Source organism: Pyxicephalus adspersus, chromosome 8, assembly GCF_032062135.1.
Source record: "Pyxicephalus adspersus chromosome 8, UCB_Pads_2.0, whole genome shotgun sequence".
NCBI lineage: Eukaryota > Metazoa > Chordata > Amphibia > Anura > Pyxicephalidae > Pyxicephalus > Pyxicephalus adspersus.
Genome location: NC_092865.1, coordinates 792,565 through 813,742, shown reverse-complemented (window position 1 = coordinate 813,742; position 21,178 = coordinate 792,565). Strand labels below are relative to the sequence as shown.

At 44.9% G+C, this 21,178-nt stretch overlaps 1 protein-coding gene across 1 annotated transcript in view; it reads right to left on the bottom strand.

The window, feature by feature from the left end:
* ERI3 (ERI1 exoribonuclease family member 3) overlaps positions 1–21,178 on the bottom strand; it is a gene marked incomplete in the record, with an annotated part of 132,208 nt that overhangs the window by 57,675 nt on the left and 53,355 nt on the right.

Here is a 21,178-nt window from a genome sequence, read left to right as displayed (position 1 = left end):
CTGTCTCCTAAACACTCACTACTTCCCACCATTCCATATCCCCCTCCTATTGTGTGATACTTCCCCCACCTCCTAGATTGTAAGCTCTTCTGTCCTCTCCTCCTCCTGTGTCACTGTCTGTATCTGTCTATCATTTGTAACCCCTATATAATGTACAGCGCTGCATAATATGTTGGAGCTATATAAATACAGTTTAATAATAATACTGTTACATACACACAACAGGTTGATATATAACAATGTATGCAGCTATTATTGTTTCAAATATATGTAAACCCAATATATAATGTTCTGTCTGTTCTTCAGCCAATAGCTGTTTGTGAATCCGGTATGAAGTTCCTTGAGATCCTGCCAAAGAAAGAACTTCCTGCTGAGCTATGCCACCACCCTACAATTAGCAGCAGAGTTGTCAGCCTGCCGTGTGCACGTCTTTGATTGGTTATTGGGCTGTCAATCAGTTCTATTAGAAGAACAGGCAGCCGGCTGACAATGCTGATGATTCCTCTATGATAATTCTATTTTCTCTTTATTTATTAAACCAAAATGTCCGCTCCTTGGCATACATTTTAATGCCAAATAAAACAAATTCCTGACAGGTTCTCTTTATAATATCAGAGCTTTTGTTATATCAGGTGATATATGGGAGGTGAAGTGATTGGTTGAAGGGATAATATTCAGGATTTAGGAAATCATCATTCTGACTTTTCTATATGCGGCCTTTTATCGTTTTCCCCTCTCTGCATTATTAAATATATTTCTGCCCCCAATGTGATAAGTTGCCCCTCCTCCTGCCCACTACGATAATATGAGACATCAGAAATTAGCGGGAGGATTGTTGTCCCAGGCCGGCAGTGAGGGCCGAATGTTGGTGAGATGACGGCGGTGAGAATTATCTTCCTCCTCTTCACCATTAAGATCATATCTGACATTTGTACAGCCAACATGGCTCCTGTCATTGATCATCATAAAATCTTCCTGTTTATGTGTCCCCGGGGGGCGATAAGTTCAGTGAGGAGAGGCATGAAGCCGTACAAATCCCGTCTGCCCCCTCCTCGCTCAGCAAAGGTTCTGCACCGCCGACCTTCTGTGCTGCGCAAACGCACAATTAGCGCTCACAATGCCGTCCTGATTACCAATCCCGGTCTGATGGGACACAAGTCAGTGCTGAAATCTGTCCAGGGGTCAATTATTAATGAGCAGGGAGGGCCCGATAATGACTTACCTTGCTTTAATGGTGGGCCCTCTAAATGCCCCATATGCCCCATGTGGAGCATAGCAGCTCCCCTTAATGCCCTAATGGAGGTATAACACTCCTTTATGGAAGGGCTCTCTGAATGCCCCACCACAGGTTTATCATTGCTTTATAACAGAGCCCCCAAATGCCCCAAAGTAAAAGTAAACCCAACAATCAGTCACCGGGTGGTGGAGGTTTTACCAGAGGACGTACAAAGCTCCTGGTAGCTTGCGGTTTGTTTTCTTTGCCTGTCTCTGTTCTTGGTGGTGCCAGGAATAAACCAAGATGGCGGAGACAATGTAACACAATTACATCATCAGTGCTCGTCCAATGGCTGAAGAGGATCTCGGTGCTCCTGGATGAGTTGGGAATGACTATGAGGGCTGGCCAGGATGCAGTGGTGATAAAATCCCGGACCTCACTTCCCCGGGGGGCACAAAGAAGAAAGTAGGTACAGTATGTGCAGGAATTACATACCTGGGCAAAAAGCTCCACAAGGAAAAGGCGTTCAGCTCCGCTTTGATGTGAGTATGGCGCTAATTTATGGGAGGGGCTTCCCTATGAAAATGATTCATTGTGAGCCTACGTACAAATACTTTATAGATGCACAAATCTCAGCCGGGACTCTATCTGCATGGAGTTTGCACGTTCTCCCTGTGTTGTGTGGGTTTTCATCCGGGTACCCTGGTTTCCTCCCACATTTCAAACATGCAGTTAGGGTAATTTGCTTCCCCCCATATTGTCCTTAGACTGTGATAATGACATATGCCTATGGTAGGGGCATTAGATTGTGAGCTCCTTTGAGGGACAGTTAGTAATATTCCCCCTCTATAATTCTCACAGCTTTCTACCCCCCCTATATTTTGCTCCAGCATTCTAATGCCCGCCCCCTAATATTATGCCCCAACCGTGCAATGCCCCTGTGTTCTGACCCAACTTTCTAGTAACCACCAAAAACCAGCCAGGTGGATACTGGCAAGTTCTGGGTGGTGCGCCCGGCTGGAAGGGGCCGGGGAGAACACTTGATAATGCCCCAGAACAACCCCCGTATCTGCTGTGTGTGCGGTGTGCTGCCAGTCGCTGTGATGTTGTCAGGTCGGACACAAAGCCTGGGAGGGTGTCAGGGCCTGGACCGTATGGCTGCTTCTTACACAATTCATTGATTATATCTCATTGTCACATTAAGCTTTATTTCTCCTCCTTTACATAGCAGAATGCTGACTTTTTATTGTAGAATAAAGGACAGCCGGAGATTGTATGACATATGATTGGTCAGTGCCCCCCACACACAGACAGAGGGAAATCTGCAGATGAGGAGTTATCAGGCCAGCGTGCAGACTCTGCTAATTTATAACCCAATAACATCAGATCTCCGCGTCTCCCTCTCCTGTTAGCACATAATTAAGTGTCGGCGGTGTACGTAAGCAGCCATTCCACTTCCCTCTCAGCCAAACACGCGGCTCTGCGGATAATTAATAGATAACGGTGTAATCCTATTGGGAGATGATTAGCAATTAAAAGTCCTAATTAAGTCTGTGCATAATTCAGTGGAATTACGCTTTATGTACACAAAGGGGAGTTTGTTTGCTTTTGTCTGGCCTTCCATGTTGATATCTTTATTGTTGGGTATTTGCCTGCAGCCGGGACTCCGCACCGGGGTACATCGAGGCCACGAGCGATGTTATGGGGGGAGAAGTCAACAGGAGAGCAAACATTGGCCGTGTCGCAGCATCTACATATAAAATGGGAAGAGGATTAAATCTTATGGCGGGCGGATGGAAGACATGAAAGACGGTGACGATGGAATGCCCGGCAAATCTGTGCCAATGGCAGCTGTATTTAGGATTATATATGGGACTGTCTATAAAGAGCACCTGTCATCTATAAAACTGCAATGATGAGAAGAGAAACGATGAAGGACTTTGTAAATGTTGGAGTTCTCCGGTCCCATGCAGACCAATACTACAGCAGAACCGTCGGGTCAGGCAAACCAGAGTATAAAATCCTGGGATCTGTGAAATGCTATAACCAGACCATCGTTGTCATCACTTCTCCTGTCCATGGGGTGTTGCAGCGGAGTTACTTTTTAAGTTCCACTCTAAGTTGGTCGTTCCATTGTGCAGCATTTTCAGTTTTTATCAAATCTCTGAACCAATCAATGTGAGGACCGATTCTGCAATCTCAGTTTTGGGGTTTCAGAATTAGAAACAGAATCTTGATTTGTTGAAAAAGAAAATTGACCTAAGGCTGCAACATCACATCCCCAACACCGGTGCAGAGATCACCAGTGCTTGAAAACTCAGCCATGTAAAAGTTACGGTGACATCATCACTCCATGATGACATCAGAGATATGGGAGGAGCCTATCTGCCAAACCCACTACAGGCTGCCTATAGGAGGGAGCGGAGGCAAAGTTGGCAGTCTGATTTCTGCGGTGAGCAGCATTAGATAAGGAGCAAACCAATGGAAAATGTAGGTTAAATGAATGGCTGGCACTTTAGCAATCGTGCCGAGGACACTATCTGCATGGAGTTTGTATGTTTTCCAGTGTTTGTGCAGGCTTCTTCTGGGAACACAAGTTTTCTACCACATTTAATAAATTATTGGTAGGTGGCTGGGCTTCAGCCCACAATTGTCCCTGGTAATGACAATGGCGGGGATTGTGAGCTCTGCTAAGGGCCTGTTAATCACACCACTATGAGCTTTGTACAGCGCTGCACCATGTGTTAGCACTATATAAATACATTCAAATAATAATAAAATGGATGTGATGGGTGTTAGTATTTTGCCGGAACAAACAACAAGTGTTGTGGCCCCGACTGGACGGCGTCTGTGTGTTTTCTGTATTTGAGAGCTCAAGGTCGGTCCTGAAGTGAATGGGTGACTGTGGCATCTGCCGGCCCTTAGCTGAAGGTCAAGTAGGCACTTTATGAATATTCAGCAATGTGTCTGGCGGATCGATGGCTTTTAATTGTTTTTTTCCTGGGTGTTGGGAGGAAGTGCCGGGGGCATTGATCAGCTCGCAGCGGAGATAAGGGGCTCACATGATGGTGGCAGAAGATTAGCAGAGGAGTAAAGCAGCCGCATGCACTTGGAGCCGACATACTACATGCGGCCGTCACACGTGTTATAAATCATTCATACACGGGTTTTGATGAGGCCGCCGACTGGGGAACAATAATGAAGTGTTAATCAATAGCATCAAACGGTTTGATTTATGGTCAAACATATTTCCAGCGGGGAGATAATTACCCCCGGCACTGATAAGTGCCAAAAACGTGAAGGTTAACAAAGCAGCGGGTTAAATATCTGGCCAGCCTGTGAGGACGGAGCCATCACCCTCCTTCATGATTCTTCCCATCTCAGGGGGCATTTCTATGGATCTATTGCCCCTCTATATGGATCTATTGCCCCTCTATAAGGAATGAGGTGGTTTCTCTAAACATCATATAACACAGAGAGATTTATAATTAGTCCAGAACGACCTCAGCAGTTCCTAGGAGATTGAGCTCTATGGAAATAAAAACTGGGGTAAAGTTGCTGGAAAGAAAAGTCAGGGCAAAGGTAAGGAATGAGGGGCCGGAGACCTGAGGTACCAGGGGTGATGGAACCTGTTTGGGCTGGAACCTGGGGGAACCTGTCTGGGCTAAACGGGTCTCCCCAGCTCATCGGAGCTCTACAAATCTGTCCGGAGAGACATTTAGGGCCCCTGGCAGATGCCCGGCCAATGTGCTCATCCAGCAGATCTGATCAATATTATTCCCATTGGTCGGATTTCCCAAAGCACTGCACTTCCCTGTACGGGATTCCACCCCTTCAATTGATTTCCCAGATAGAAAAGATCAGAATTCATCCAATGTATTGTAACACAATTCAAGTCAATCCACAAGCTATCAGGGCCCCAAAAATTTGGTATCTTACCATCAGTGGGCAGCTGAATTCCCTGAAGGTCCAGTTCCCATTCAATCTCTACATTTGATCGGAATTCAGATTGCAAGAAAAGTTCGGCCCCTGTGTTCCGGCCTTAAGTACGACGACGCTTGGCCCTGATTTATGAAAGTTCTCCCAGCCTGGAGAGGATTATACACTTTCATCAGTGAAGCTGGGTGATCCATCAAACCTGGAACAGATCTGGTCCAGGATTGAAAACATCTGCTAACAAATAGCAAATGACTTTTATGAAATCCATTCCAGGTTTGCTGGATCACCCAGCTTCACTGATGAAAGCGTATCTTCTCCAGCCTTGGAGAGCTTTAATAAATCAGGCTCAATGTGTCTGGGAATCTGTGCCGGATATTCATGAAGGTGACACAAACATTTTTGTGGATTCATTCAAGTAAAAATTGTTCAGGTTTTAGTTTTGTAGAGCAAAGGATCATGGAAACTGTTTGATGGCTCCTCTGCTCCACAAGCAGCCATTTCCCTCTCAGCCATCCTAAATCCTAAGTTACTGAAAACTTCTATACCCAAAACATGATTTAGGAAATAGAACAGATAGAAGGAGCTTCAGAAATCCCACCAATACACCTGGCCTCACCAACCAGATATTTATCACAAGCTGCACCAACCACCGAAGAAGCCTAGAAGAGGTGAAACGCGTCGGGTAATCCTATAAAGCCACTGCAAATAATTACCTACAATTTTCACTTTGGTGATTGTCATCGTTTCTATCTTCCTGTATAGGAATCTTTGTCTAGTGCCCAAGAATTGCTTCATGAATATACTTGCTATGACATCAATCCTTTATGTACCTTTCTGATGATTTGAGTTTGTTTGCCACAAAGTCTACGTCTGTGTCTGTTCTCATTGTTTATGTTCTGAACAGAATTCACCAGGAAACCCGATGTCCCCATCGGAACATTTCCCCCTCCCCCTATCCCGGGGACAGATCAGGAAAGTTGGATTTCTGATTATTTCTGTGGCATTTATAAGAGACACAGAGGACGGTTTTTATATTTCCATTACGGTTCGGTTTGATGATATTGCTTTGAAGAGAAAGTTTTATTTTCTATCAAAGGTAAAAAAAAAATTTAAACTGGCTAAAAATATTTTATTTTATAATTTATTTTTATTCTATAATTTGAGCACCAGAACGATGTACAACACATGGCACAGTTATATACAAATTAGGAGAGCTGAATTTTCTTTGCAGATTTTCTTGTTTTGTGACACCGAAAAAATGTAATAAAATAAAACATAAAATAATTTAATAAGTCAGCAGAATAATAACAGCTAATGGGGGGGGGGGCATATTATTGGGGTTAATAATAAATTAGGATTAATAGGGGGTAAATGGGAATACATTTAATTACAAAGAATTTATTTTATCCATATGATTCACATATCATTAGATTCACCCAGTGACACGTGTACTGTCTGTGTCATTTTGTGATCGGTGAATGCAATGCTCACAAAGCCAATCAGTTCGGAGTGCACATGGGATGCATGCGATCTCATGCACTGGGCCTGTGAAATGCGACAATCTCATATTTACAATGCTCAGGTCTTAGTGAATGTTCTGTAGTAAAAACATAAAATGGTTAGGAAGGGCAATGATACCCAGGGGCACCCAAGATGGGTAGGCTGTATTTTTGTGGGATGTTAGACGGCATTAGCTGAGTTTCTGAACTCCAAATAAGAGGAACATATTCAGCACCCAAGCTGGCTGTTATTTTGTGGATGTTGGACACTCGCTGGTGGAATATTTTCAGCACCCATCACACCGCTATAGCCCCTTACAAAGGCAACGCAGCCAATGATCCCCCCGGCCCCTTTTAGCTGGGCGCGCCACCCGGCACTTTTCAGAAAGCACCCGGATTAGTTTGGGTTACTGATTGGTCAAAATACCACAGCCACCACCCGCTAACAAATTCTTCCCATCCATCTAAAGAAAATGTTCTGGGTTGAACACTGCATGCAGCCATTGTTGGAGAACATGGAGTGCCTACAAAAAGTAATCAGCAGCACCAATAGAACCCAAAGTCTCTGATCATTGTACACACAACAAGCTCAATGGCCTTGATTTAATAAAGCTCTCCAAGGCTGGGGAGGATACAATTTCATCAGTGAACCTGTGTGATCCAGCAACACTGGAATGGATCAGGTCCAGGATTCAAAACATTCGCTAGCGAAAATGAAGAATTCCAATCCAGGTTTCTTGGATCACCCAGCTTCACTGATGAAAGTCAGGGATGAACTTGGAATTTTTTTTAGGCTGGGTGGGAAAATGAAGAAATCTGTGCCCCAACTCTTCAATAACCATCCAAAAACAGGCGGGGGGGGGGTTACTGAAAAGATCCGGGTGGTGCGCCCAGCTAAAAGGGTCCGGGGAGAACACTGAAAGCGTATCCAGCCTTGGGGAGCGTTAATAAATCAGCCCAATGTCTTTCAATCCCCTGTAAATGTCAGCATTGCGTTGCATCTGATTCCATCTGTTGTGCAGCAAAAAATGAACAACAAATATATTGGGAAGGAACCACAAAGAGCAAAGAAGCGCGGGTGAAAGTGTGGGGGAATGGCATTGATCAGGGGAATAATAGGTGTTTAGCCATGCACATAGAGCCGGGTAGAGGCTGAGGAATAACATTCGGCTACAATTCCAGTAATAGATTCTCGGAGTGACAGTCCATTCGATTCTGCGGTGATCCTCTTTATCCCAGCACATCAAATATTAAACGGCCGCATTAGGCGATCCGCCGCCACTTACCCGGCTTATTCCGCCTGCTTTATTTTATTCATTTCAGCTATTCTGATATTCTCAATGTTATCTAAACACAACTAATACACTTGGCCTCTTATCAATTCTCTTTTGTACGCAGACGATGGGGGAAGAGCGCTGACGGCTACTTAAAGAAATATTCCGGATTTTTTTCTCTGTAAATTATTTTTGTGGTTATTTTGCAGCTTTTACATTTTTTATCCTTGTCCGGGAAGCTTAGCGGGAAGATAGCGGGGTAGAAGAGAAGGGCTGCATTTGACGGATGCCTTTCAACAAGGGCAGTCTAGCTTGTCAAAGCCTGAGTGGAAGATGAATTGGCGCATCTATTCAGGCTGCCGTCGCATGTCATGCAATACGGTTTAATATTCCCAGATAAAGCCGGTTGGGATAGCGCAATCCTGACACCGGAGTTATTTGCTCTTTTTGTGCACGCTGCGCGCCCCTCCCTCCTATGGGTATTGTCACACAGAACTTTCTATGGTGAGAACTTCACGAGCCGCATGCTGCATGTATGCCGAGCTGTGTAATACAACACCATACCCCGGGGTCCCCCAGTACACATTCATATCTGTGACCCTTATTGGACTATCAAAATATGAAAATATTCTTTTGGATAAATTTAAGCAATATTTGAGGTTGGTTCACCTGTCAAGGGGTTTGTCTCACCAGGCCGGTGAACGGATTCTTCCACGCTGCAATTATGCAATACAAGCCGCTCCCCCCCCCCAGCCTGTGGTTGGACAGTGAAGGAGAAGCAAGAGGACTGATGAGCTCTGCACGCTGCTCTCTACTCCTATCAGCATTTTCCTTGTCAGTACCTGATTGGTTCCTGGTGCTGCTCCTCCCTCTCCCAGTCTATTGTGCAGATATGTAAAAGAAGCCGATACCAAGTCATAGCCAGGTGGCTGCAATATGTCGAACCTTCCACTAAAATAAAAGGATTCCATAAACTCTGTGTCCCCCTTCCAAAAATCACCTCCTGCTAGTGTAACATTTACCTGTAATACATAAAAACTACAATTATACCCCCTTACCTCCGACCCTTCATCATTTCCATGAATACATGGCGGCCTGGACTTCCTTTTAGGAATATCCGTACAAGATTCCATTAATTCCCCCCACCTACAAATAGCTGTACAACAACCTCCGTGTATACAATGTCCCACCAAGGCGTCTATTTGACAAGCTGGACACTCCATGAGCCTGTTCAGACATAATAAGAGAGAGCTGACGGAGATAATTACACTTTATAACCCCCCCTCCCCCCCCAACACACAGTGAGATGCAGAAGATTCGGAGTATTTCTTTAACTGTATTTAATACACAAATTCCTAAAATAAACCCGCTGGTTTCCATTCTGTGTTTCTGGAGGACCAAACAGCCCCCGGCGAGGGTGGGAAAGGTTTAATTTTGATACTGCGGGGGTAGCAGGTGCCCCGGGGCTTCTGGGAAAAGGCCTCCTGCCCCATTAGCTCAGTGCCCAGCCATCTGTGGCATGAGCAGCAATTTGGTTCCTTCCCGCACCCCTCGCCTCCCCCGCCGCCCCCCTATCAGGGAGCTTTTCCATTAGCCCCCCAGGTAATATTGTGACATCCAGAACAGGCTGCCATTACATTCAAACACCGATCGCCCTGTGAAATGGGATTGTGTATAATCAGCTTGCTCCATGCACCGTCAGCCGCATCGCAAAGTGCCGCTAAAGCGCGGCTTACGGATGAATCGTGCGGCTGCTACAAGTGTGCGCGCCTTCCATACTGATACCACCTCCCGCCTCTTTTTATACCCGCCTGGTGCCGAACGTTTGCCAAACGCAGAACGCCAGCCTTTAGCTCATTTCCTGCAACAATGCCCGGGTATTTATTTCCAGCCATTGCAGTAATTCCCCCGTCATTTCTATATCACACGCGGATAATGGGAAGAAGAGAAACACGACACGCAGAATTCAGGATGTATTACACCCTGCCTACAGACCCACTCCAACCGCCGCCTAAAAATAAACCCGGAGCTCTCCAAACAAGGGGACGATTTATGATTGGACATTTCATTCAATTTATTTTTATATCGTTTACATTTATTTTAGACTCTGCGTGTTTCTGTGTAAGGAAAATGTGCATTTTACATCCGCGCATACAGCTGCAGGTCCGGAGACAGATCTGAGACTTGGGTCCCATATAGGAGAAGATACCGCAGGGGCCCATTAGGGGCCCTTCAATGCGTCCACTATTTTACTATTAGATTTAGCACAGATATAATCATGGGCACCAACTGGTAATGAAGTGCCAGCTGCAGACCGGGTGCCAGCACCTAAGACCCTCTTATGGCATCTGAGCAATGTTTTCTGTACCTACCTGCACGACGGCGCCAACCCGTGGTCAGAAATCGCACAAACATCACACAAATGTCCTCATTATGTTCCGTATATTTATAAAGTAAATCTATCACAGATAAGTTGGAGATGAAATGAACATCCGTCAGGTTTTTATTATTCGGTGTCCCCGTTTTACAGTCACTTCCTGTCCCTGGTAACAGGAAATCTCTGCAAGTGAGTGAAAGGAAAGCTGTGGGCAACTCATTTACAAGACGAGGAAAATAAATTGCATGCTTAGAGTCACAGACAAATCCAATAGACTGGTGCATAAATGATCAGCTCAGGTCAGCGGAGTAGAAAATCAACTCTGATTGGCTGCTGCCAGGTACTGCATTCTGACCAATTAGACCCCGGACAGCATTTCAGCCCAAATCCTCCTTCCCGTGGTATTACGTTCAGTGGGTTGGTGGAAGGACGCCATCTTGTCACCTTGTTGCAGAATATTTCCATTTTTAATTACAAAGCTCTCTGGATAAAATGTCTAATTAACCTCCGGTAATCATTGGAGCTTTACACTCAATTAATCAGAACAACCCTGGAGGGCCCGAACTACATGTACAGGAGATGTACCACCATTAATGCCCATTGCCCCGTCATGTATACAACTGCTGCCCACCCCACCACCTGGCACCAGAGGCCTTTATAGGAAATGACAGCTCGGGATTTCCAGGCCAGATATCCGGGCAGAAGGTTCCGCCGGGTCCAACCATTGCAGGCATAACTGCATCGGTCTGGCTGTCATTTTATGCACTTTGGCTGGTTTTATGTTTCTCACCACAGTTTGTATTTTGGTCTTCAGCGTTGCCCAAAAAATGGGTGTAATTGGACGCATTGCTCCCCCCCCCAGGCCCATTTAGCTGGTCGCACCACCCGGCACTATTCAAATCCCCCCGGATGTTTTAGGGAGTCACTAAGACGTTGGGTCATACCAGGGGCTGCCACCTCCCTACGGCTTCTTCTCACCCAACTTGACAAAAATTCTGGGCCACCATAATGAAAAGGAGTTATGGGCTCCTTATACAGGACGGTTCAGTAAAACAAAAACATCCAATCAGAATTCACCATTTATTCTGAAATCTGGTAGGATGGGAATCCACCCAAACATGCATCATGGTCACACATTTCTCTGCCATGGTGGAGGGATTCCAGTCATTGCAATGACAATCCCCATTAAAACATCTAATGCCCAAAAAATGCCAGGAAGTGCCATACCTACCGAATATTTCCTGCACAGCAGAGCATTATACCCACCTCCATGACGCCCCCTACAGGGAAGATCCGGGCTGTCGGGTGAGGAGGTGAGGATATCGGTTCTTTTCTTCCAGGGAACTTCAAATAGGATTTTCCAAAAGACTGACTGGGCGACTTATAATATATATTATTTTACATCATAATACATCTACTTCTAGTATTTTCCTGCATTCCATTCTCTGAGCTGCCAATGGAAAACAAAGAGCTCACCAGCAGAAGGAGAGAGTGCTGCTGCTCCTTCATCGTCCAATCATTAGGCTGGGGGCGTTACCCTGACCAACCTACTGCTCAGAGGCACTGGAGGTCATAAAGCCGGCTGTGTAATGTCAATCACAAGACTGACTAGAAGGAATTATAAATAGACAATTCCTGCAGATTTGCTGTTTGCAATTTAATGGAAGATTAATTCTGAAAGTGGAAAATATTCTGAAATGACCATAAAAGAATTCGGCCAGCACAGAGACAATAATGCAGAGCTGAGAATCTCCATATACACAGACCGGGACTTCCAGACAAGGAATCGCCATGAGATCATGACGGAGATTTCATATCTATATGACAATTGTATTCGATGATTGGGAATCAGGGACAAAGAAGAAACATTGAAATAAAAGTGAAGGATTGGAGGAATATCGGCTGCACAATCCCCGGTATTGTCTGCTGGAAAGGTGGCCGGCTGTGCATCTGACAAAGGAAGAAATGGAATTATCGGACTCGGTGCTATGTAAACACACAAAGTGGGATATGATTAATTCGGGGGGCAGTAATAAATCCGTGGCCTCAGAGGTATTGATCGCCTTGCGCTTAGCCGTGTCAGGTCTTCAGAGGAGACGAGGGATCAAAGTGACGTTAACCTGACGCTTGTTAAGCTGCCAGGCTTGTTTAAAGCACACACACGGCGGCGGCTGGAGGATGGGGGGTGCTCAGCCATGAAAAGGTCAGACACTTCCAGAAAGAAAAAACTACTCAAAAAGTGAAAAAAGGAAATACGGATAGAGAAACGGCAGACGAAGGGACTGCGTGAAGAGTCGCCCGGTGACATCGTTACATGTATGGATAATTGGCCAGGACAGGATTGCTGCAGTTTCCTATGAGAAGAATAAGAAGTTTTATAAAAGGAATTCCCAGGTTCATACATTTAACTAAATCTTTAAAATATTTCTGTGTACGGATGACAGAAAATAGAAGATTGTGAATTGATATTCAGGGGGTGCCAATGATTGAAGACTGAAAAAGAATAATATTATTTATTATATATTATAGAATGTTAGATTGCCCGTGTGTAATGTGGGAGATCCCCAATGTATTGCGGGCAGAAGGTGGCTCAGTGGTTAGCACTCTGTCCTTTGCAGCGCTGGGTCCTAGGTTCAAATCTCAGCCAGCACACTATCTGCATGGAGTTTGTAGGTTCTCCCGGTGTTTGTGTGGGTTTCCTCCGGGTACTCCGGTTTCCTTCCACATTCCATAAACATGCAGTTATGTTAATTGGCTTCCCCCCAAAATTGCCCTTAGACTGTAATATTGACATATGACTATGATAGGGACATTAGATTGTCAGTTCCTTCGAGGGACAGCTAGTCACATGACTATGGACTTTGTACAGCGCTGCGTAATATGTCGGCGTTATATAAATAGTGTTTAATAATATTATTCCGGTTTATTTTTTACAATTCTTTTTCTTGCAATAGAAATCACTTACAGACAGGACGGTGCTGATTTGGGGTACAATTTGGAGCCCGGGTTATAACGCCGATCTGTGTGCCTGGATGGAAGAATTGGTGATGGGGGGATCAGACGCCGCGGATGATGAAAGAGCGCTGCCACTTTCTTTATTTTTATTCCAATTTTCCCTCCTGACGATTATTTTTTACATGTTGCCACTCTCCCCGGAGGTGCGGGTGATTGAATGAAACCTGACCCAAGGCTTTAATAAGTGTATTTCAATTACATGTGTCAGCGTCTAACGATATAATGATATATCATGTGATATTAAATCCATACTAATCATATCAGCTGCTTTTTTTAATAGTGCTCTAACTGCATTATGGCATCCAAATAATTAGCTAGGAATTGTGCCGGTTCAGGAACCGCGACCACAGAACTCCCCGAATTCTGGAAATGAGGAGATGGGGACAGACTGGCTGATGATCTATGGGCCGATTACCTGCCAAGAATGATATTTGTATCTTTTATTTAAAAAACAAGAAATGATTATGTGGGTAAAGGAGCCGGATCTGTATGAGGGGAGNGGATAAATCACCAATGATGGAAATAAATGTTTGTCTCTGTCCTCCTACAGACATGGAAGAATTACAATTCCTGAGATCCGAGGAACAATGGAAGCTGCTCACATCTCCACACTGCACATCCTGGGCCAAATAATAAAACTCAGAGGTAATGGCTGAAGCTGGAACCCTTCGGAAGCCATTCAGGAACCTCCAACATACAGTAATGGGTCAATGAGTGCACTACTACTACTGCCTGCACTACCCATAGAGAACAACTACAGTGTTAACCCAGAAATGTATTTAAGCTGGGTGGGAAGAAACTTTAGGGAGGTGGCAGCCCTGTATTGTGACCTGACTCTTCAGTAATCATCGGGTGGTGCGCCCAGCTAAAAGGGCCTGGGGAGAACACTGAATTATGTCTCTTCCAGACAATGTGAATCTTCTTCAGGAACTTCCTGTTATGGGGTGACAACATTCTGTCTCCCAAATATGTTGTCAGCAGACTTCCAATGAAGACTAATACGTGGCCCAACATGACAAAGGAATGGGCGACTCAGAGGGTGCACAGAGGCTGCAAGATCTGCAATCTATGGGTGCCAACCCCGATACATGCATAAGTATGAAAAGAATAAAAGAGAAAAGGCTGGGGGTTTAAAAAATTAATCACAATAGGATAAACAGTTCACACAATTTTATAACATTAATAAATCAAATAGCTAGGTCACTCCCATTCAAACCTCCATTGGGAATGTGACATTGTATCTATACAGAGGATCCCTAATCTATAGATTGCAAAAAAAAATACATAGGTATAATGTCTCCTTGCTGACGCGTTTCGCCTACAGGCTTCCTCGGGATTTATGGAGAGGGTTACACATTGTAGATAGATGGTAATAGAGATACCTCATAGGGGAGCATAGGCACATTTAGTTCTACTCAGATTTCGGGTGCAAGGCAGTGTTGAACGTGCCAAGGGTTCGGAGACGCTGTGCCACAGTAGTCTTTTCATCTAACTTCAATACGTAACACTCTCTATAAATCCTCTGAGGAAGCCTGTAGGCGAAACGCGTCGGGCCACAACATGTTATACCCACAATTTATTTTTGCATTCTATAGATTAGGGATCCTCTGTATAAGATACAAGGTCTCATCTTCCATGGAGTTTTCAATGGGAGTGACCTAGCTACTTAATTTATCTATGTTACATAAAATTATCTGAACTGATTAAACCAACGTGAAAACTGGGTTATAATAATATTAAGCAAAAACAAATAATAATAATTAGGAACAAACTACAGGACATCCAGTTAGGGTTCACATTTACTTGCATTGCACAGATCCTCCTAGATTGTAAGCTCTTCAGGTCAGGGTCCTCTCCTCCTCCCGTGTCTGTATCTGTCTGTCATTTGTAACCCCTATTTAATGTACAGCGCTGCGTAATATGTTGGAGCTATATAAATCCTGTTTATTGATAATAATACAGATCGGTGGTGTATCTGTCAGTTAGGAATCTGGAAGCCATAAACACTGACTATCAGCCGCTGATCACTGTCTCAGAATATTGACAAAGGTAATCAAACATTTCACAAACATCCAAATTGAAATGAAAGTTACAGAAAACAAGGCAACAGGACATCCAGTTAGGGTTCACATTTACTTGCATTGCACAGATCCTCCTAGATTGTAAGCTCTTCAGGTCAGGGTCCTCTCCTCCTCCCGTGTCTGTATCTGTCTGTCATTTGTAACCCCTATTTAATGTACAGCGCTGCGTAATATGTTGGAGCTATATAAATCCTGTTTATTGATAATAATACAGATCGGTGGTGTATCTGTCAGTTAGGAATCTGGAAGCCATAAACACTGACTATCAGCCGCTGATCACTGTCTCAGAATATTGACAAAGGTAATCAAACATTTCACAAACATCCAAATTGAAATGAAAGTTACAGAAAACAAGGCATCTCCGGGCGGTGACCGTGGAGCACTCCGGATCGTGGGCTGCGGCACAGCACCGGGTGCCAGGGCGATGTCAGGTAATTACATCCAGGGAACGAGCGTCATTACCAGCCTGGAAGTGGTGCCCGAGCCGTTAGCTTTTACAGGCGGCTCTCGGAAATGTTCCACTGATCACTTCCCCAATTTATTTTGGCTGCCGTGTGAAGGTGAAGCAGCGGGAGAGATTTTAGCATATTTACAGGCAGTTTGTCAGAGCGCTGTCACACAGGACGAGCTCTTTACATCTTGTTAGTCGTCCTGGAAGAAAGGCCCCGCTAGCGGCTGTCAGGGGCCCCATCTAACAACCTCTGACACGCACACCGCGCATTACCTCTGACAACAAACACACACTTTAATTGAAAATAAAAATTATGATTGCAGTGACAGGCAAACAAGAAGATTACAGCACTGCCAGCCAATCGCCTCAGCTGATCACACAATTATTTAACCCTTTGTGTCCTACCAACGCTCCAAACCCATCCTATTATTGTGGGAAATAACGCCTGCACCGACAACGGGTGAAAAACCGCTACCCCCCCAAAAGCCAATTAGCAACCGGCTTTCATTGCCAGCTCATCAGCTGACTACTGTACTGAGATCCTATTGGTCGCTACGACTTGAATTCTAACTCTGCAATCTGTTCAGCAAAGGATGACGGCGTTCTGTGTCATGTTCAGTTATAGAAAGATGGAAATCATATTCGTTTCCAAAATTTAGCTGCAACGAATGGAAAGTGTGACTTTACTCAGACACAGCCGTGTCCTGAACCCACAGGAGTGATGGAGGAATGTGAGGAACAATAACAATTCCCTCTATGGGGTTCTCATCTGTACAATGTGAGGATGATCCCCGATATAATGACAGAACAATTCCCTACACTTCCCATTGAACAGTAACAAGTTCGGCCCCAGCACAGTGGGATCCCAAAATAATAAAGCTACTAACCCCCAATTTAATAAAGGGGTATTCACTTTGAAGGTCAATTTTCACCTAGCAAATTAGATAAAACAAAGTGAATGTTTTCTTCACTTTTTCTCATTTTGTTTGCACATAATAGTGTTTTGTAAATTAAATCATCATATTCACTACAATAAGTGAAAGTTTGCTTCTCAAGGTGAATGTGCTCTGCCCTTTGGAATGTAATAGACAGTTGTATAAGTAACAACTCACATATCACATATTGTGGCTTTATGGATAACAATATCCCAATTACTGATATTGTTTTAGAAGGGAGAACGCTCAGAGGTCACCCAGAGATGTAAACACGGCAATGTAAAACATCCACATAATAGAATTTGCTATGAAACAGAAGAGAGACGAGAAGGCAGGAAATGTGACAGCGGACATAATAATAATGTCTCGTCTTTCTCGCTGTCTCTTCCTTTCACATTTCAGATGCTATTTGAGGCTGATGTTCGGATGTCTCGGATCAGGTGCGGCTGCCACGGGACGCCTGGCAGATCTGAGAAGCGGGGTTCGCCCCAGTGGGCAAGAGCTTGCGGCAGCGGCAATGTCGGAGTCAGTATCGCGTGCTCCCCATTTATCAAACTTGCCCGGCCCGCCAGTGGAGCGAGTCTTTCTATCATTACACCTCTCAAAATCCGATTCATGCTGCTAATCCTGCCTTCATTCCTGCAGATTAATAACATCTCTTTCAACCTTCACAGTGTGATAAATAGACAAAGAGGGAACAAAAGGAGAGGCACAAGTGAGAGGAACGCCACGGCGACTCCACAATAATGAAGAGTAAAGAATGATGAAAGGAGGCGAAGGCGAGCCGCTATCATCTCGCCAACTAATGAAATGCCGAGCGGTGTCTGGAGCAAGCCAAGCTTCAAAGGCCGTCCCAGACAAAAGGCGAGAGCACGGGGAAGAAGGATGTTCGGGCGCTGTGCGGGGCAAGATCCAGCCTACAGAACACAACGCTGAAAACTCGTGTCTCACAGGGGGTTAGTTACTAAGCACTGATGGCCATTTAACGGCTATTCAGAACCTTCAAAGAGCTTTATAACTTTGCTGAAGGAGCTCATTCAATGCAGCATTTTATGTCTTACTCAGAGAAGTTGTGGCCGCCTTCAGCAGGCCGAATCCCTACTGCAACACATAAAAGACGGAATTCTTGTGCAAATTCCCAACATCTGCGGGCGCAGTATCACAGAGGAAGTTCCATATAGAAATAAAGAATAAGTTTACAGCTTTGTGCGGCTGAAGAATAACGGCCGCTGAAACGTCAGCCTGTCCCTTCCAGTAACGCGACCCCATCATTGGGACCCAACCCATACACTCGGCACAGTGCCGGCTGTAGAGGGGTCAATGAGCTTTTCCAAAACATTTCCAATATGACTGAAAATCCTAATAAGTGATAACGTCCTAACGATGCCCAGAATCCCTCACCCACCCTCTGCACCTTCACAGCCAAATGCAAACCAAACACATCACTGGAATTTATTGGATCATCGATGGCCAAACTAAAGATGGAAGATGGGGGAATGGAACCACTGATCTGCCCGAGTCCAAGGATAGACAACCCAATCCGAGCCCCTCAATCGTCAGTGTATGAACCCCCAGTTCTCAGTGTATGACCCCCTGTAGTCAGTCAATGAATGGCAACCCCACATAGCCACATATGACAACCTCTAAGTCCAGGGTTGTCCCCGGTCCCCTTTTAGCTGGGCGCATCACCTGGCATTTTTCAGTGACTAACTGGCCATTTTTGGGTGGTTACTGAAAATTTCATCAGATTACAGGGGCCAGCACCTTCCCACCCAGCTTAAAAGTTTCTGTGGAAAATACTGCAGTCTATACAATGTTCATATGAAATGTATAAAGGGAAGGAGATTAAAGTGTTACTCCTAGGCATCGGGATACCAGAACAGCGACCCCGGGGTGCTTCTCCCGCCCCTCCACTGACCTCTCGTCACACACAATGTTCTTTTCACACAAATCTGCTTTCATCCGGCATGATGTGAATGTGAAAATCTCACTTATCTCAATGGCTCATCGATTGGAGCTGGCGGAGCATTTACTCAATCAATCAATCAGTTACCGGCTGGCTGCAAAACGCCGAAATCCTCCCAAGGCCAGGGGGCAATAATACCTCCTATGTGTAATAATGCCCAGATTGTATGGACGGGGTCACCGAAATATCAATGCTGTGATATGTATGGGAGGTGCACAGGCTGGGTCAGGGGCCAGCGGGGCCCAATGTGTAATCTGAATGGTCCATGTGATATGTTAGTGGTTGGTAATAGGCGGTTCCTGTTTGGAAGCGCACCAATGGCGGGTTTGACTCTGCAGCTCTTCTTCTAAATTACAGACTTGTCCCATCAAAACAGGAAGTGCCTAAACAGGATGGCAGGATCACCAGTGACTATTGTATTAAAAGAATAAAAATGTCAGATATTTCCGTTTACCAGTCATTGGATGTGGTAGCTGCTTTAGGTGTGTTTTTGTTTCTTTGGCTTCCTGTCCTGGGGAGACAACGCTTACTGTGCTGTATCCAAGCAGCGTTGTCACCTAATGCAGAACTATAAAACTTGTTCCCCCCCTATAATATAGCAGGGAGGGACTCAGCACAGGATGTTACTGCTGCACAACCGTTCTGGCAGGATCTCACGTTTCTAAGTTTTTGAACAGATAACAAAAATTCCAGAGAACTATTCATACAAAAAGTTTTCATTGATTGACATGTCCTGACAAATCCCTGGCACTGACACGAATATGGAAAGGACGTGGATATTGGGGACAATATTAGGGGTCACTTGATGAAAATTTGGGGTATTTGGGATCAGTTTACAAACATCGGAGGGCGCCGCTGAGGGAAGTGAAGAGTTAAAGCACCACCCCCCCCTCTCAGGATTACCAGACAATTCTACCGCTTGGTAAATTAAAACAAAGGAGGTAGGGGGGTAACAATAATAAAAGGGGAGGAAAAGCTTTCTTTCCCGGGATAATGAGCCATTTTTTTGCTCTTTTTATGACACAGACCACAGGCTGCTGCTATAATTACAGCACAATAAAAGCATAATGTGCAGCAATCCTCGTAAAGCAACACTTGTGATAATTAGGCAGAACAAACATCATCTTAAGAAGGTAGCACCACTATTCACAAGTTCTCCCCTCAAATCTCCTCCAACACAAATTCAGAACAGAGCCATTTATCCCACTGTTCATCCAGAGCTCAGGGCTTGGGTTCAGCCCAATTCCTAGTGAGTGGCAGCTGACTTCCCGAATCTTTTCATTCGGAGCAATCAATGGGAATTTCCTGCAGCCCGGGACAATGGGAAGCTCCATTCCGGGCAAGCCGCTCGCTCTCTGTACTATACTCATATATTTTTCATTCTGCTATAAAACCCACAAATGAAGTGCTTGTAGCCGAAAGACAAGTGTCAGCCTTTAAGGAGGGAGAGAATTACAATGGCGGCACCCCGCTCCCTCTGTGCGCCGGTCGGATCCATGTTAAGTACGGCGAGATTAAATATGGTGCTGCAAATAAAGGCGTAAAATAGGAATAAATAAATCTTGGCGCTTTCTCCGCTCACTTCACAGCGCGTTACATACGTGAATCACACAAAAGAGAGCCGTAAATTTCAGCACTTTGATGTGACACCGTTACAGACTGAACGGTTATGAGCGAGGCGTCAATAAAACGCACGTTTTCTCACAACGTCCTTCATATCATGCAGATAGGACGTCCCGCTGATCCTAACAGCTGAGCACAGAAAGTCGCCTTCACTATTCTAGCAATGGATGACAATAATGTGCGGCTACAGGGGCCAATCATAAAGCATTAATATATCAAACAACACCTCAACTACATCCAGCAGACACAAATAAAAGTTTCAGGAGTTTATCACAATTTAATTGGTCTATGAGGCTGGGGGAGATATTTTCCAGGACGCTGCTGACTTCCTGCCAGTAATCCTATTGGTTGAAGGATTTTACAGGATCCTCTTCTCCGGCGACACTCAGGATAACCAATCAGGGAGCCAGGGAGGAACTAAATTCTATCCCCTGAATAGAATACTGTACATACAGGGCTGCCTTCTTCTCTTTAATAACCCAACATGCAATATTTATTTATTAGAGGCATAGACAGGGACTCTTCTGGATCAGATACCAGTACGATGACATTGGGTTAGTAGATAGCTCATCAACCAAATACCTTACAATACCTGGAATCTGGATTATTTACAAATGGCCTCCACATTTCAAGTGCCATGAAGCCTCTTCATCAGGGCTTTGTTCCCTGTTGGTGTTCCCCAAGGGTCAGTCCTTGGACCGGTTCTCTTTTCTCTGTACACCTCCTCTCTCGGTAGTCTCATGTCCTCCTTTGGTTTACAGTACCATTCGTATGGAAGAAAAATCCCCCCCAGCCGCTCTCT